The sequence below is a fragment of the Panthera pardus genome, unplaced genomic scaffold (genome assembly GCF_024362965.1).
Source record: "Panthera pardus isolate Hobbes unplaced genomic scaffold, ASM2436296v1 HiC_scaffold_24, whole genome shotgun sequence".
NCBI classification, from domain to species: domain Eukaryota; kingdom Metazoa; phylum Chordata; class Mammalia; order Carnivora; family Felidae; genus Panthera; species Panthera pardus.
In genome coordinates this window covers 125,702,598-125,721,655 of record NW_026526810.1, presented here as the reverse complement: position 1 = coordinate 125,721,655, position 19,058 = coordinate 125,702,598, and the positions used below count along the sequence as shown (strand labels likewise).

Here is a 19,058-nt window from a genome sequence, read left to right as displayed (position 1 = left end):
TTACATTGTATATTACAATATTTATGTAAACATTTTTTACATATAAGAAATATTTTTTTCTTAAATAATTTGCAAGTAAGTTGGGGATATTGTGTCCATTTACCCCTAAATACTTATGGGTGCATTTCCCAAGAAAAAGGACATGCTCTTGTATAACTACAGTACAGTTATAAAAATCAGGGTATCAAACATTCTAGTAATATACTATGATGTATTACACAGTCCATATTAGAATTGTATCAATTGTCTCAATAATGTCCTTTGTAGTTATTTTATTTTCCCAGTCCAAGATCCAATCCAGGGCCTCGAACTGCTTTTAGTTGTCATATTTCTTTAGGAGAAAATGTTGTGTATATAACAGGGTTTTTTTCCTGAACCCTTATATTTAGGCAGCAATGCCAGCACAATGCTGTGAACGTAATAGCAATTCAGCAACCACTTTGAATTGAATTAGGAACACAAATTTTAAAGGTAATAACTTCAGTTTCTCACACCCTATGACAAACACTATTGGTTAGGTACCCAACAGTCATTCCATCCCCCGCCCCCACCTTGGGTTCATGGATGTGGTGGTGGTTGGATGGATAGATGGGTGGATAGATGAGTAGATAGATGATAGAAAGGATGGTGGGTAAATGGGTGAATAAGAAATAGTTGGATAGAGGGATATATGGATAAATAGATGGGTGGATGGCAGATAGGTGGTGGATGGGATATTTATATGGATGGTTAAATAAAGGAGTCAATTTGTTTGGGGATGGATGATGAATGATCAAGAGAATGAATGGTTAAATGGGGGATTGGTAGTTGGATGTTGTTTGTGCCCAATGTTCACAGAGATATGCTGGATGAAGTACTTGGATGGGAGTCAGAAGTCCTTGGTTCAGGCTCTAACTCCACCTCCTACTCGAACTCTTGGAAAGCTCTTTCCCCACTCAGGACCTCATCAGCATCATATGTAAAACAAGTTTGTTAGACTAGTTGACAGTTTGATCCCTTCCATCTGGACCAACTCGCATCTCAGAAACATTAGATGACTTCCCCAAGGTGATGGAGCTAGTGCATGATGGAGCCCAGATTCAGATCTGGGCAATCTTACTCTGAAGTCCATGATTTCTAAATATTCTGCTTTACTGATTCTATCGAGACATCAGGAAAAAGGCTCAAAGGCCAACCAGGGGCTCCTTGTTCCCAGTACCAATCCCCCTACCCCTATCCTGTCAAGCTGCTGTCCCAAGGAACTGCTCTGAGGCCCCTGCATGAGGAAGCACCTGGGCTTGCTCCACATTTTTCTGCCACGCCCAGAGCCCAAGAGATGATGCAGGTGGCATTTTCCACAGGCCTCTCCCTGCTAGCTTTCCTCCCAGCTCAGCCTCTCCATTCCCTGCCTGTCCCTATCCCCAGCGCCCTTTGTCACACCCTCACCCCCACACTCAGCAGCTTGCAAGACTTCCTGCCTCCTCCAGGCACCAAAGGAACTAAGGAGAGGTGCTACAGCTCTGAGACCTGGCTCCTTTCCAGCCACGTGTGAGGAGAAGTATTAACACCTACCCACACACACAGGAATTGGGCTCCACTCCCATAAATCCCAGGGACACACAATTTTCAAGGTGCTTCAAGAGGAGCATCACTTGCCTCTTGGATCTTACAGCAGGAGGCCTAGCAGGTGCTAAAGATGATGGCAAACAGGGGCACCAAAAATAAATGAGGAAAAATAAAACATTTTTAAAAGATTTTGATATAATGTTGTAAAAGCACTATTAAAGTAATAATCACACACGCACACAAAATCAGAATTTAATGAGACTATGGTATTTTCAATATTGTTTTAATTTTGTATGACTTGTGAGGTGGTGGCCAGCCCCAAAATCTCTTCCAAATACAGGGTCTCAGAAAATCTTCATGTGGCCCTCCCTTGGAGAGTTTGGAGCAGCAAGACTGAGACTGAGCTGACCAAGGCGGGGAGGGCTGAGTCCTGGGCCCATCATTCTCGCATTTCAGGAGTCTCCTGACCCTAGACCGAAAAAACTGTAGGCTGCCTCCCCCCAGCTTCAGTTCCCTGCATCTCAACTTCCCCAGGCTCACCCTCAGAGCACAAGTGGTCTCCCCACTCCCAGGTACATCCCTTTGAACCAGTGTCTGTGTATGTGCATGTGTGTGTATGTGTGACAAATCGAAGGCCACATGACTAGTTCCAGACAGAGCCAAGACTTGAACCTTATGTGGTAGGAAATGAAGGGTCCATGCAACCTACGTCATTTGTACCAGTGCAAAAACAGGAGACTTTAGAGAGAGCAGTCCCTTGCAGTGATCCAAAGGTATAACTAGGTTCTGTGTCTCCCTCTCTCTCTCTCTGGTTTTCCCCAGCTCACAGTCTGTCTCTGTCTCTCAAAAATGAATACCATGCTTAGAAAAAAAATTTTTTAAGGGGTGCCTGGGTGGCTCAGTTGGTCGAGCGTCCAACTTCAGCTCAGGTCATGATCTCACGAGCCCCTGCGTTGGGCTCTTTGCTGACAGCTCAGAGCCTGGAACCTGCTTCAGGTTCTGTGTCTCCCTCTCTCTCTCTGCCCCTACCCTGCCCACCCTCTGTCTCTCTCTCAAAAAATAAATAAAACACTTTAAAAATTAAAACAAAAACAAAAAACAAAGGTGTAACTATGCCAACAGTTTGCTTTGAGATTTAAGGTTAGATGAAGAGGTCAGTGTGTTATTGCCACACCCTTTTGCAGACATTAGCCAGCCTTCAGTCTTTATTCAGAATGTCTATTTGAAGCGTTTGCATACTATGTACTCATTCCTCATGTAATCCACTAACCATTGTTGAGTACTAGCTCTGGGCAAGGCACCTGGAGAAGAAGCATAACAAAGAATTCAGAACACAGTTTGTGACTGGGTCAGGGCTTATAAGTGCCCTGGGAGCACAGAGACAGTGGTGACTCATTAATTATGCCTGAGGAGATTGGAGAAAATCTCACCAGGGAGCTGACATTTTGAGCTGGGTCATGAGGGAGAGAAGAGGGGAAAGTGAGAGGAAGAAGTTATGTTTTTTGAGCATGGTATTAATTAGGGTAATGCTAGGTGCCATAACAAGCAAACTCTGAAATGGGCAATGGGTCAGATGTGATAGAAATTTATTATCTATTCGTGTAAAGTCCAACACTGTGTTTGTGACTAGCAGGCGACTCTCTTCCATGTGGTGATTCAGGGGCCCAGTCCCCTTCCACATTCCTCACCTTGCACGTCTGCATCAGCCCAGTAGAAGGAAGAGTAGAAGGAATGGACAATTACACGTGGGAATTTTTTTTTTATGGGCCTTACCCGGAAGTGGCACACATCATTGTGATCACATTCCATTTGCTAGCACACAGGCACATGGCCACACCTACCTGCAATGAAGAGTGGAAAATGTTATCTAAGTCTGTGCCCTGGAGGAAAGAAAGGGTTTGGCGAGCAGCTGTAACAAACACTTGTTAATTGTATTCTTTAATTGTGTTACTCTTACCAGCAAACCTGTAAAGTTGCGCATTTTTATCATTCCCATTTTTCAGATGAGAAAGCTGAGGCTTGAAAAGATTCTGCAATTGGCCCAAAGTCAGAGAACTGGTAAGTGGCTGAGCTCTGATTCAATGCCAGGCTGGTCTGTGTGAGTCTGAGGCACGTTCACTTCCCCAACACTACCAAGCTTCATTGATCTCCAGGAAGGAGAAAGAATGGAAAGCAAACATGAGGGTGAATGCCAAAGACTGAAACAAACAAACAAACAACAAAAACAATGGAAGCAAACAAGTGTGAACTAGCCAGCATGGAAGAAAGAGAAGAAAATGCAAAGTGAAGTTCATGAGACTCTTTGCAGTTTATGCTGTCACCTGTAGGTGACATGCCATGGGTACCATAGAAGGGTTTAAAACCAGGCCCCACCAATCTCACCTATACACAGAAAAATCTTAAAATACTAGCAAATACAAAACAACAGTACTTTTAAAATAGCACACAATGACTATGTAACATGTGATGGAGATAGTAGCCAATGCAATTAGATACGAGAAAGCAAGTAGAAGCATAATAATCAGAAAGGAAGAAAAAACTCAGTTTGCTGATAATATGACTATATATATTTGAAAGAGCTAAAAGAATATGGAAAAACTACTATAAACAATGAGAATTTAGTAAAGTAGTAGGATAATAAAATCAACATGCATAAACCCATCATCTTTATAAATATAAAAAATTATAAGAAGAAGTTAACAGAAGAACAGGCTCCATTTGTAATGCAAAACTTGAAATAAAATATTTAGACATAAGCTTAACAAGAAATGTGTAAAATCTATAGGAGGAAATTTTTTTAGGTTCCTGAAATGCAAATATGTATACTTGAGCAAACTGATGTATATTCCATGTTCCTGGTGGGAAAGTTCAACACTGTAAAAATGTCAATTCTCCATAAGTTTACTTATAAATTTAATAGGATTCACCCTTCTCAAAATACCATCTTTTTTTCCCTGGAGCATTAAAGATTAATTATAAAATTCATATGGAAGAAAGCTAGTAAGCATAGCTAGGAAAGAAAATGAAAGAGTAATAAGGAGTCCTACCCTTATAAGATATCAAACATATTTGGAAGCCTCTATAATTATAACAGTGTAGTATTGGTGCATAAAGATGAATATATCTATTTATGGTGCAAGGGTTGAAAATCCAGAAATAGACCCAAGTACTTAAGGAAATTGAGTATATGATAAAGGCAGCATTTCAAGTAAGCAGGGGCAAAGAAGGTTATTTACTAAGTCTTGTGGAACAACTGGACAGTCATACAGAAAAAGATAAAATTAGATGCAGACAAACACTGTGCACCAGGTTAAATTCCATTTACATGAGAAATCTAATTGTAAAAACAAAACAATATAAATAATCTTTATAACCAGGGATTGGAAAAACATTTTCCTAATTATGACTAGAAATCCAGAAGCAATACGGAGGGAAATGGTAAATTTACTATATTAAAAAAAGGCTTTTAAAATTTTCATATAAAAAACATATAAACATATGTTATAAAGCATATAAAAACACAGGGACAAATGATAAACTGGGAAAATATTTTTTAACTTACATCACAAAGAATTAGTATTCCTTTTTTAAAAATTTTTTTAAAGAATTAGTATTCCCAACAACAGCTAAGAAAAGAAAAATGGGTAAAAGATGGGAATAGACAGTTCCCAGGGGAAAAAAATGCAAATAGCTTCTTAACCTATGAAAATAGGAAAATGCAAATGAAAACTGAACCAAAATACCACTTCTTACCTATCATATGGGCAAAACTCCAAAATTCAGCAGCATACTCTGTTGGAGAAGCCCTAGGGAAACAGGCACTCTCCTATAGTACTGATAGGAAAGCATAAATATGCAACCTCTCTTGAGAGTTTGGCAATATCTAGCAAAATTACATAGGCATCTACTTTTTGATCCAGTAATCCCATTTTTAGGAATCTGCCCCAAAAGCACACTGAAAGAAATACAAAATGATAGGTGCAAGGTCATTCACTGGAATATCATTTATAATAGCAAAAAGAAAAAAAGCTGGAAATAGTCCAAATATTTATCAATAAAGAATTGGTTGAAAAGACTATGTTCATCCATACAACAGAGTACTATTCAGCTATATAGAATGAGGACTACCTGTAAGTGGTATTGTAGAGCAATTTCCAAGACATATTGCTAAGGGAGGGTACAGAACAGAGTGCATGGTTTGTTATTTTTTTGTGTAGAATGGGGAAATACACATATACACATATGTATGTATTTGTTTATATTTTCAAAAAGAAATAATCGAAGGAATTCCAAAAACTAGTAAAAAACAAGAGAGGCAAACACAGCGAGAAGCGACTTTTCTGAATGCAACTTGTTTTATAGTTTTGACTTGAGATCAAGTAAATAAAAATTGAAAACAAAGTCAAAGGATCTCTAATTTTTTTTAATTACATACCAAACTGAACTAAATAAACCTACTTCTACATCATAATGGTTATACATCAAGCTGGCAATGTAACCATATGGAGAAAAAAACATGGTTTCAAGTGACTTTAAAGCACACTATTCAGCAAATCTTAAGGAAGAAATCACACACAAAGCAATCTCCACCTGTATTTAGTTATTGGTTATTGTCAGTGTCAATATCAGCATGGTTAGTTTGAAACTACTCTTATCTGTGTGAATATATGTGTGGATGAATCGATGGATGATGGATGGATAGATGGATGGATACAGATAGGACAATAAATATTTTTGGAGCTAGAGAAAACAGATAAATATGAAATTAAAAAGTTAAATAAAATTTTACCTATGCTCTTTAATTAAATTTGAAATATCAGTATCACAGGATTTTTTCCCTCTTTCTAAAATATGCAGTTTTCCCCTTAGCATTGTCCACTGAAAAGTCTTAGAAGCAGTAACAACCCAATTGCAATACTTAATATCTAGATTGTGATGTCTGAGTACCTTTTCTCACTGAAAGAAAACCAGGGTTCCTTGGAGAAATGGCTGATTTTAGGGATGGGGCAGGAAATGTACAGGATGAGTCTGGATCCTCTTGTTCTGTTTGAAAGCAAGGCAGTGATTACTGGGGTCATGTCAAAAAGGACACGAGAACCAACTTGAATGAGCTCCCCCTGGCCAAAGATGGGAATATTTATTTGTCAAGAAGACTAACGACCAAAATGGAGTAAAGCACATAAATATGTTAAAAACCTACTGATTATAACGGCTTTAATAAAAAACAAAAACAGTCCTTTATTGGCCACCTGTGGAGGTTTGCTCAGGCACTATCTCATCACTTTGAAAGAAGACCATCGAAGAGAAAGAATCAAGCACTTCAAGCACTTATCATGCCTTTCCTGTAAAACTCATCTTCAAGATAACCAAATGGTTGATGTGAGAACATTCCTCTTTATAGAAGGATGAGAGCTAATAACAGCAGGAGAAATGATAAAATTAGAATATCACCCTTGTAACTCCTAATGAAATAATGGGTCTATTCATTCAATGGCTGCTAAAGCTGGTGGAAAGGGGTAGAAGACTCAAGGAGAACTTTAGAATAGGTCAGGCTCCAGCACCTGAACTGACTGATCAGTCAACATCACACAAAGTGAGACAACCAAATAGAACATGCTCCTGATGGGATGCCCACGAGTACACAGCAGTACCCACAACGTAATTTCTTTTCCCCAAACACTAAATCTGAATCTATTTAAGCCTCTAGATATTCCAGTTTACAGAAAAATGGAGGAGAGAGGAACATGCCAAACACCACCACGAGAACATAGTCAAATCCAGAATGTTGGTCTTTTTATAGGGCAAATGATTGCGTTTCTTTGACAAAGAGGAATGGTGTTTGTTTTTTTTTTTATAAAAATGTTTTAATGTTTATTTATTTTTGAGAGAGAGAGACAGAGTGTGAGCAGGGGAGGGGCAGAGATAGAGAGGGAGACACAGAATCCGAAGCAGGCTCCAGGTTCTGAGCTGTCAGCACAGAACCTGATTTGGGGCTAGAACTCATGAACCATGAGATCATGACCCGAGTCAAAGTTGTCCCTATTTTTTAAATGTTTATTTATTTGTTTTGAGAGAAAGAGAGAGAACACATGTTAGCACAAGCTAGGGAGGAGCAGAGAGAGAGAGAGAGAGAGAGGGAGGGAGAATCCCAAGCAGGATCTGTGCTGTTGGTGCAGAGCCCGATGCAGGGCTTGAACTCATGAACTGTGAGATCATGACCTGAGCCAAAATCAAGGGTTGGCTGCCACCCAGGCACCCCAGGAATGGTATTTTAAAAGGAGGGGCAATTGTTACAGACTGAAAGAATCTTAAGAGACATGCCAACCAAATGCAATGTGTGGAATCCTAATTCAAACAAGTGACTGTAAAAAGGCTTTTTAAGAGAACTGGGGGCAGAGTAAGGGTACTAGATGATGTTAAGCAATGAAATATTAATTTAGGCATGATAAAAGTATTAGGGTGATATTAGTTACCAATAGATGAAGCCCATGTCAGAATGCTCAATACACTACTATGTCTGCTTTTCTTCATGTTTGGAAATTTTTCATGATAAAACATTAAAGAAAATCAAAGACTCCAATAGAGACAGAAGTGCCATCCTTCCCAGCCCCAGCCCCATCTTCTGGGCCAGCGGCCACTGCAAGTCCAGGCCCCTTCAGGCCACTGGGGATTTGGCCCCTGTGAATGCGCAGGGGCTTGCTCTCCTCTGTGAGAACTGGGGCATTTGTGGGAAACTGTATGAAGAGAAGCTTGGACTTACTCTGTCACTGTGGGTATTTGGGGGACGACTAGGTCGCATCCATTTTTTGCAACCTCACATCTGCTCTTTCCATCATCCTGCAGAGTTCAGCCTATTGTGGGGGGTGGGGGTCCTGGGCAGTGCCATGGTGCCATCCAGGGCCTTCTCTGGACTTCTCACGGGGCCCCTGAAGAGATGCCACACAGGTTCCCCAGCCCTACACCAGGAAACCCGGGGCTACCAGCCAGGACCACCTTTGCACTCAGGGGCTGAAAAAAAGCCCTTCAGAGCCCCAGGGAGGCATAGGAAATCATCCCACTTATTCAAATATCTCAGCAAAAATGGAGGAGACAAGCCTTTTTACCTTCACTTTGAGTGTCCCTCCTCCTCAGATCATCCAAAACGCTCCAGCACATACGAGTCCAAGGCAGATGATGCTGGGGCCAATACAGCATGCCTCTAACTTAAACCAGGTGCATAACTTGAGTTATTGGTTCAAATTTGTCCCTCTCCCATCAGAGAGTTCTAAATCTGCATCTACTACAGCCTCATGGTAGATGGAGAGTACTTCCCCACCCTTTGGACTTGGGCTTGCCCATGTAACTCACAAAGTGACATTGGAATATTGGTGGCCATTTAGTGGGCAGAGGTTTGAAATGCATTCACCCAGCTGGACTTGCCCTGTTGAGCTCCACTGGTTGGATGGAAGAAGCTGCCTCTTCAGTCTGAGCCCTAGAATCAGACAAGTGGGACAGACCACATACCCCCAGCAGCTACTGGGCCAAGAAACACGAGTTATATGTAGAACGGGCTTGAATTCAACCTGCAGCTGGGGGCCTGGAGCCCAGGGCTGGGCCTCTGGAAACCAGCCCAGCCTAGCTGAGGTGCGCTGGGCCTGAAGACCCGTGAACATGATCATAATCAATGGCCATCTTAAGCCCCTGGGTTTGGGAGCGTCTTATTACACAACATTAGTGTGTAACCAATATACCAAAGAATAAAGAGCTTGCTTGGTATGCTGTGGCCATAAAGAGACCTGACTTTTAATCCAGCTCCACCATTAACTGTCTGTATGACCTTTCACCTCTATGAGACTCAGGTGTTTCCCCTATTAAATCTCTGCTTATTTGGGAGCTACACGGCCAGCTGGGCTCACTAATCCCATGATCTCTCCAGCCAGTGACCCCCTAAGACCCATGCGCGTTGCTTTACAAATGTGGACCCAACAAGTGACAGGCAGGGAAGGACTGTTTAAAAGAATTATAAGCTCTCCAGAGCGTTTGTTTATCTGATCTCTTAAAATCAAGCTTAGAATTTTCTACCATGTATAATACCAAATGAGATCACCTATTTTGAACTTAATACCTTACATAAAAGTGTTTTTGAGAACTGTTTGTGTTTCCGAGCATGTATTTAATCAAATAATTATCTGTGGATGTTTTTAAATGTTTATTTGCTCAACCAAAGACTTAATCTGTGTAAAAATGTCTGAATCACGTGTAAGAACTCTGGAAATTCTACTAAACATTAAAGGAGCAAAAACATAGATTATAATGGGGGTGGAGGCAGGGAGTGGACCCCAGGGGGTTTGGAAAGCCAATTCATTTGAGTGCAGGAAGACAGTATTAGGATTTTTATTCAGACCTGTATGTAAAAATCCAGAAAGAAATGAAGCTTTATTGATGTTGAATTTACAAACTGACCTCCAGGTTGTCCCAGATCAGGTGGCCACAGCGTTCGAGGGAACATACACTGAAACCCTCTCCCAATGGGGTTTCAGTATATGGTAGTTCGGCTTTGCCTGGGCAACTGGATTTGCAACTGCCCACTTTTCGTTAAATCAACTCTAAGTGGACAGATGTCTTTAAAAGACTCCTATGAAGGGGGCACCTAGTGGCTCAGTTGGTTAAGCGTCCAACTTTGGCTCAAGTCATGATCTCTCTGTGAGTTCGAGTCCCGCATCGGGCTCTGTGCTGACAGCTCAGAGCCTGGAACCTGCTTTGGATTCTGTTTCCCTCTCTCTGCCCCTCCCCCCACTCATGCTCACACACTCAAGTATGTATATGTTGGAAGGATGGATGGTTAGAAATTTTGCTGGTGGAGTGCATGATCAAAAAGCTTGGAAGTTATGGTGGCAGATGGAAACTATACTCCGCATGACGAGCACTGAGTAACACATAGAACTGTTGAATCACTGCATTGTGCATCTGAAACTAACATAGCATGGTATGTCAACTAAATTCCAATAATAAAAGAATTTTTGAATCACACACAAAAAGTTATTAGCTGTGAGACCTTTGGAAGTTTCTTAACCTATCCGAAGTTCAGTTTCTGCATTTATAAACTTTTTAAAGCTTGTGGCATAGAGTTGTCAACATTCTCCAAATGTTAGCTATTATTATTATAAAAAAATGTTGGCAGAGCAAGGTTAGCACATTCATAGTAATTGTATAATATCTTTTGCTGGATTCTGGTATGTGGCTTGGGCAAAGGAAGTACCTGAGGAACTTTGCCTTTTACATAATAAGAAAAAAAGTTTGGAAGCTACTTCATGAAGATCCAGGCAAGCATACAGAGTCAGAAAATGGGAAGAATGGTTGGAAATGAGACTAGGAGAGAAAGCTTAGCTGAAGGTCACTTACTAGCAGGTTTATTTAACCTCCACACGTTTCAGATTTCTGCCAAGTGTGGATAATGATTGTACCAACTTCAGAGGGCTATCATAAGGAGTCAATGAGTCAGTAACACTGAAAACAGGGTTGGCTTATAGTAAATGCTCCCTAAGAGTTTGTTATATAAGTTGCAGAATCCCACAGGATTTCATCAAGTGGAAATACTGACCGTGAATAAACAGTATGCCAGAGCACAGGAAGTATGTGTGACAAATGTGAGCTGTTGGAAAGAATCAAACACAAACGGCAGATGCCAGGCTGGGTACAGGTACTGGAATTATAATCCCTGGGCTCTCCCTTTCAGTGGGATGCACATGACATCATCTATTCTGTCAAACTCCACACTGGCTCCTGGGATGATAGAGAAGCTCCCAGCCTGATGGAGATGGCAGCGATGCCAACAGACGTGACAGCCCAGTGGGACAGGAGCGGGACAGGAGCGGGGACCAAGGAGGGACTGGCTTTGAAAAAGCCTTTCATCAAAGGATACAAAATGCTGATTCAAAGGGGCGCAGGCACCCCAATGTTTATAGCAGCGCTATCAACAACAGCCAAATTATGGAAAGAGCCCAAATGTCCATCGACTGATGGATGGATAAAGAAGGTGTGGTAATACATATACAATGGAATATTACTCAGTGATCTAAAAGAATGAAATCTTGCCACTTGCCAACAATGTGGATGGAACTGGAGTGTATTATGCTAAGCAAAATAAGTCAGGCAGAGAAAGACAAATATCATATGATTTCACTTACATTGGAATTTAAGAAACACAACAGATGAACACAGGAGAAGGGAAGGAAAAATAAAAGCAGAGAAGGAGACAAACCGTAAAAGACTCTTAAATACAGAGAACAAACTGAGGGCTGCTGGAGGGAAGGTGGGTGGGGGGATGGGTTAAATGGGTGATGGGCATTACGGAGGAGACTTGTTGGGATGAGCACTGGGTGTCATATGTAAGGGATGAATCACTGGGTTCTACTCCTAAAACCAAGACTACACTGTATGTTAACTAACTTGAATTTAAATTAAAAAAAAAGATATTTGAAAAAATAAGCCTTTCACTGGTTCATCCGCTTCCCTCTGGCTTGGATAACTCTCATCCTGACCAGGTCTCCCTCCCCTCTCCCCAACCTGGAGCTTAGAACATCAGCTGCCATAGTAACCAGGGACCCTGAGGGAGAGCTCAGACCTTAGCTACCAAGGTCATCAGATGGGTTAGCCACTCTGTGAGAACCCCCTGAAGTCGGGTGAAGGCAGTCAGTCCCCAGAAGCCAGGGATACAGGAAAACATGGTGTCCCAGTGCACCCGTCCGGCTTTCCCACGTGAAGGTCTATTATTATCTAAGTGGTGTGGGCTGGAAGTCAATTTGTTTTACAGGAGCCCAGAGGGCTGAGTGTCCTATTCCATCCACCGAAATAATAACTAAGCAATTAGTAAATAATAGAATGGTATTGATTTTGTTAAAGACGGGCAGTTACGTGGCCCATGGACTGTGAATATGAGATTCAGATGGTGGAGTGAGCTGGAGCCTGAGGAGGACCGACATCCTGAGAAGCTGGACGGGAGAGGAAGGTCTTGAGGAGGAAGGGGCGGGAGCCCCAGGCTGCTCTGCCTGCCTCGTGTCCAGAGTCCTGTGTGTGGTTGTCCACTGACCGTCCACCTAACCAGGTCATCAGGCTGTGGCCGATGTTAGAAGCTACTCATCCACGTGCAGGTGAGGCTGGGGTTCTCTGTGTGGGGGCCAGACAGGCCCTTCCATAAGCCCTCCAGGTGAATGTTCAGGGTCTGCCTTTGGGCTCCGTCCTGGGTGGCGATCCCCTTGTTTTTCCCTGTGTCCAACCCTGAGCTTGGCTCAGAACAGGGGCTCATCAAATGTTTGGTGTGATGGACAAAATTAAATGAGTATGCATTGGCTCAGACACTAGAGGGACAACATGGCAAAGGAGACGTCACACAGTCTGGAGCCTGGGCTCTGTCATATCCCAGCTGCAAGCCTTAGATATGTTATTTAAGGGGCTTCTGTTTCCTCATCTATAAAATGGGAGGGGGGATCAAGTGAGTTCCTGGAATAGAAGTCTAGAAAAGTGCCCAGCACATGGTAAACACTAGCTGTCGATGATCAGCAGGACCACGCACGCAAGGACTTCCACCACCTGTGTGCCAAGTGTCACCCACGTGCTGCCCATGTGTCCTCCGTGGCAGCTCTCGAGTATGAGCCACCTCCCCAACCTCACCACCTTCCCTCACCCCTCATGCAGGCCTCCGGGCCTCCTCCTCCCATCTCAGTGGCATTGAATGTCAGGCAAGGGATGGTCAGATCATCTAAGGCCTTTGTACTCACATCGTGATCCATGAACCAGAAGCATCGTCATCACCTGGGAGCTCGTGAGAAACGCAGCCACTGCAACCGCATCCCAGACCTACTGGATTCAAACCAGCGCTTCGGCAGCATCCCAGGGGGGTTGTGGATACATTAAAACCAGAGAAGCACTCAGAGTGGTTCTCAACCCTGACTGCATAGTAGCATCACTGGGGAACAGGGGAATCAGAATCACTGGGATGGTGTGTGGCCATCAGTCATTTTTACAAGGTGCCCAGGGTTAGGAATCCATGAATAGACAAATGCTTTCCCATAACAGAGAAGTCAACCAGGGTCAAATCTAGGCAGAGGCAGAACAGGCCATAGAAAACAGGCACCCTTCTTCCTGCTGTGACAGTGTGAAAGCTCAGCCACTGTTCCAGCCCCATGGGAATGACAATGGATGAGACACCCTCCCGACCCTATGTTGCTCCTGGTCTGGGAAAGGAAAACACCTGAGTAAAGAGCCAACAACAAGGCAGTATGGGAAGGGGTGGGGTCCGGGTACAAGCTTGGGGAACACAGAGGAAGGGGTGAAGGACCTGCCTGGGGAGGCCTGGAAGGGAAGGATGGGGTGGGCAGCTTCTGAGCCTTGTCTTGAGGACCTGGGAATTTGGCAAATGCAAGAGAGGGAGAACATTCCAGAAAGAAGGAACAGCATCGCAAAAGCATGGATTCACAATTGGGCTCTTTGGTGAGTATAGGGACTGGTGAGAAGCTCAGAGAGGTTGAACCCCAGAGTGTTTGGAGCACAGAGGCTAGTGAAAGATGAAGGGAGCCAGGACTTTATCCTGAGGACACCACCCAAGTTCTGGTAAGAAAGAGCAGAGACAGAACCACACTTGACATTTAAGATCACTGGCAGCAGAGGGGAGAGTGGATAGGAGGGGACAACCCAGGGGATGGGGACACATGAGATATGAAGAGGGTGTGACCCAGAATGGTGGCAGAGGAATGGAGAGGAGAAGCCAAGTGCAGGCCACATTTCAGAGGAGAAATTGATGAGTGATGCATGGGGTGGGGACAGCCAGGCTCCAGGGTCCAGAGCAAGGATCTCAGTTTGAATCCCAGTTGCTTACCCCTTGCTGTGCCTCAGGTTCCTTAGCCATAAAATGGGACTGTAAGTAGTACATCCACATAGAGTTATGTTTCAAAGATCACATGCATTAATACAGACGGAGCTTTTACAATGCTGCCCAGTAGATTGTAAGTGCTCTATAAGTGTTGGCTTGTGGCAGAGAGGACCACTTGAACACCAAACAATCATGCTCCTCCTTCTTCATGTGCAGGGAAGCGCCTGGCTAGTTGGGGACTATGTTTCTCAGCCACCTTGACCTTGAGATGGGGCCCCATGGCTGTGTTCTGGCCAATAGAACATGGGGGAACGTGATGAACACCACATCCTGACCTGGCCAAAAAATCCTCCCCGCTCTCTCTCTCTCTCTCTCTTCCTGCCAGTGTGGATGTCAAAACTGAGAGTGACCTTGGGGGATCTAAATGATAAAAGATCATCGTTCTCTCCCTTCCATGATTTTAGCTCAAATTCGTTCACTTGTCATTGATCTGGCATCAGGGAAGAAAACAGCTGTTCCCCAGAAGTCAATTATCCAATAAAGAAAGTAAAACATGTCAGAAGAACTAGGCTCGAGTTTTCATCTCTGGTTTTAATTGCATGACCTTGAGTGAGCCACTTGATCTTTCTGAGCATTATCCAAAAAAATGGGGATGAACTCCCTTACGCAGCTGTCAAGAAAGTTAGATCAAAGCATAGGTATAAAAGTTCTTTGTAAATTCTCCGGTGTCTGCTTTACTCCTGAGTTCCTAGGACTCTTACACTCCTTTGAAACTCAGCCCAAGGGTAATCCTAGAGCCCAACCCTTCCATGTCCCTAAGACACCGTTTGCTTTCCTCCCTCAGAGCGCTGAGCGAGTCTACGTTCTTTTTCTTCTTCTTCTTCTTCTCTGCTGCTAAGTTTAATCATCTTACAGGGGCATCTGCATCTTCAACCTCGACCCAGCACAGTGCTTGGCACCCCGTGGGCATTCAGGAAATTCTGCTAAATGAATAACTCATAAAGCCAGTAATTTTGGGTAGTGATGGGAACTATATCACCTCCCACTGAAAAATCCATTTCTCTGCATTTTCGAGTCATGCTTAGAGCCTGCACTATTCCGTTTGTTTCAATTACATTAGCTAATTAGTTCAGTGCTTAAGCTTTTTCTTGGACGTTTTCCACCAAAGATATAGTTGGTTTCCAGAAATAATTTAGGTGCACACTGTGTATCCCATTTGGAAGACAGTGAGAACCTCCTCCTAGTTCTGAGCAGGCTGGGACTGGGAAGAAAGAGAAGACTTCCACCCCGAGGGGCTTCTTAACAAGACCAGTGTTGAAAAGGAAGGACACCTCCTCTGCCAGGTTGTCGCATCCAAAGATGGCTGCAATAGCATGGCCCACCTCACGTATGTTTTGGTGATGTGACCTTGACATCCCTCCCGTGAGAGGGGGCACCCAGGCCTGCTCACCCTCAAATCTGGGTGGATTTGTGTTTCTTTGACTAATAGAGATGGCTGGTTATACTGCAATGGAAACTGAAACACACACACACTCACACACACACCAGCACTGCAGAACCAAGATTCTTACTTCCCATGGCCATCTAGTCCCTCGTGTACTCCAAAGCCCACAAATGCTGAAATTCAAGAATACTCCTGAATTTACCTCTCCCTAGCTTCCGTTACCTGATTTGTGTGACCTCTGATGTTATCTTCCCGCTCCTTTTATAACCTACACATACACACATTCGCTCAAAAGAACATTCTCTCTTTGAAGAAGATATACAAATAGCCAGTAAACACATGAAAAGATGCTCAGCATTGCTAGTCATTAGGGAAATGCAAATCAAAACTACAATGAGGGACGCCTGGGTGGCTCAGTCAGTGAAGCATCTGACTTTGGCTCAGGTCATGATCTCACGGTCCATGGGTTCGAGCCACACGTCGGGATCTGTGTCGACAGCTCAAAGCCTGGAGCCTGCTTCGGATTCTGTGTCTCCCTCTCACTCTGCCCCTCCCCTGCCTGCACTCTGTCTCTCTCTCTCTCTCTCTCTCTCAAAAATAAACATTAATTTTTTTTATTTATTAAAAAAAAAACTACAATGAGATACTACCCTACACCCATTCGAATGGCTACTATCCCCAAACGGGAAACAACAAGTTTTGGCGAGGACGTGGGGTCATCGGAACACTTGTGCACTGTTTTGGGGAATGCCAGATGGTGCGGCCACTGTGGAAAACAGTATGGAGATTCCTCAAAAAAGTAAAAGTAGAAATACCCAATGATCCAGTAATCCCACTTCTGGGTATATACCAAAAAGAACTGAAAGCAGGGACTCAAATATGTACGCCCATGTTCACAGCAGCGAAAACATGGAAGAAACCCAAGTGTCCATTGATGGATGAAGAAATAAACAAAATGTGGCATATATACACAAATGAATATTATTCAACCTTACAAAGGAAGGAAATGCTGACATGTGCTGCAGTGTGGATGAAACTTGAGGACATTATGCTAAGTGAAATAAGCCAGTCACAAAAAGACAAATACTCTATGGCCCCACTTACCTGAAGTACTTGGAGTAGTCAAAATCACAGGAACGGAAAGTGAAATGGCAGTTGCCGGGGGCTGGAGGGGGGGACGTGAGGGGTTAGTGTTTCACAGGGACAGTGTCGGTTTTACAAGATGAAAGAGTTCTGGAGATGGGCAGTGGTGATGATCACGTAACAGTATAAATGTTCTCAATCCTGTTGAACTGTACACTTAAAAATGGTTAAAATGATTTTACACGCATGTATTTTAACACAAAAAAAATTGGAGAAAGAAAAAAGAAAAAAACATTCCCATCAAGTCAGATTGAATTAGAGTTCTCAGTGTTCATAACTCACCATGCTTCACTCACCCACTAAACCTCTACTCAAGCTGTGCCCATGATCCGAAGGCCTTCTTGTCTTTTTAGCTATTCTCAAACTTTGTTGTATCAGCTAAGAATAAGCAGGGCTGGTATTCAGCTAGTTTTCAGCTGATATGTATTGATATAGCTGGACTGGTGGCTAAAATATTAAAATACTTCCATACTATACGATAAATATCTTCTGCCCCAATCTCCCTGCTATCCTAGCCCTTCATCTGGTACCCTAGCACTATGACCAGAGTTTGTTCAGACTTGTCAGTGCCCATGCCATTCTGGTGTTTAATATTTTGAATATGACCCCTGGAATTAGGTTCAGCTTCAAAAACAGGAAAAAACGGGAGACGTAATATAGAAGTTCGTTTCTGTCACACAAAAAAGTAAAGAGATAGGAAGTTCAGGGACAGCATAGTGGCTCCATAGTATCATTTAAAAAAAATAGGCTCCCATCATGCTCCATCATCCTCAGTGCATATTTTCTGTCAAGGTCAGAAAAGGTCAACTCATACTTCAAAGTAGATGCTGGAGTTCCAGCCATCACATCAGCATTCCAGACCAACAGAAAAAACAAAGAGGGATAAAGGGACTCTGCTCCCAGCTGAGTCAGATTCTTTTAAGCAGGCTTTCCAGAAGTCCTCCTTAAAGCATGTGCTTTCACTTCTTTGGCCAGAACTTAGTCACATGGCCAAACCTAACAGCAAGGAAGGCTGGAAAATGTAGCCTCGATTTTGTTATTAAGAAAAAGGGGAAGAATGAATATTGAGGGGCAGTTGGTACTTTCCGGTTCTCTTATCCTTCAAGGTTTAGTGCAAGATTTCCCTGTGACACCAGTCCCCTAGGATGTCTTACATCACACATCATTGGAACCACAGGGTCTGTATTCACTGTTAAACACTCAGGGCTTTATGTAATAATAATTATAGTAGTCCTAGTAGTTACCATTCACTGGGCCCTACAACGTGCCAGACACTAAGTACTTGGCCTGCTTTATCTCATTTAATCCTCACAAAATCCCTACATGAGGGTATTAACTCTCATTACCCCCAGTTTGCAAGTAAGGAAACTGAGGCCCAAACGGAGATGAAATACTTGCTTGAGGTCACAAAGCTTGTAAGAGGTAGAGTCGGGATTTGATTGGTGAGCTTGTTAAGACAAGAAACCAGCACCCACCACAGTCGTCAGCAAAGAGAAGACATTAAACACAAATAAGGGGGCACCTGGCTGGCTCAGTTGGTGGAGCATGTGACTGTTGATCTTGAGGTCGTGGGTTCGAGCCCCATGTGGGGTGTGGCGCCTACTTAAAAAGAATAAATAAATAAATATTTTTGAAACAAACAAAGAAAACCTTGTTGGTTGATCTAGTAACTAACTCATCACCGAGACAGAAACAGCAACCAGAGAAGGGACTTAATGGAAAACCCCAGCCTTTTCCAGGTACAGGAAACCACAAGTCCCAAAAAAGGTAAGAGTTGACACTGTGACTCCAAAGGTCGAGACATATGCAGAGACCACGGAACAAAGCAGGGCTGAAGTCCCAGGCCTGCCTCTGCACCCACTGCGGGGATCGTCCAGACAATGTCCCACAAGGCTAGTGTATCTCCAGAAACTCCGGGAATGACCCAAGTTGCCTTCATAAGGCAAGAATTTCCATTTGATGCCCCGTGTATTGCTTGTTTGGATTCAGTTTTTTATTGTTTCTTATTGAGCAATTAAAACATCAATGAATGGGCGCCTGGGTGGCTCAGTCGGTTAAGTGTCCGACTTCAGCTCAGGT

At 43.2% G+C, this 19,058-nt stretch overlaps 1 non-coding gene across 1 annotated transcript; it reads left to right on the top strand.

Annotated features, from left to right (window-relative positions):
- Positions 1-18,499: 18,499 nt before the first annotated feature.
- On the top strand, positions 18,500-18,572 carry TRNAN-GUU (transfer RNA asparagine (anticodon GUU)). Its single transcript has one exon. It is a non-coding gene; the product is annotated as a tRNA-Asn (tRNA).
- The last annotated feature ends 486 nt before the right edge of the window (positions 18,573-19,058 follow it).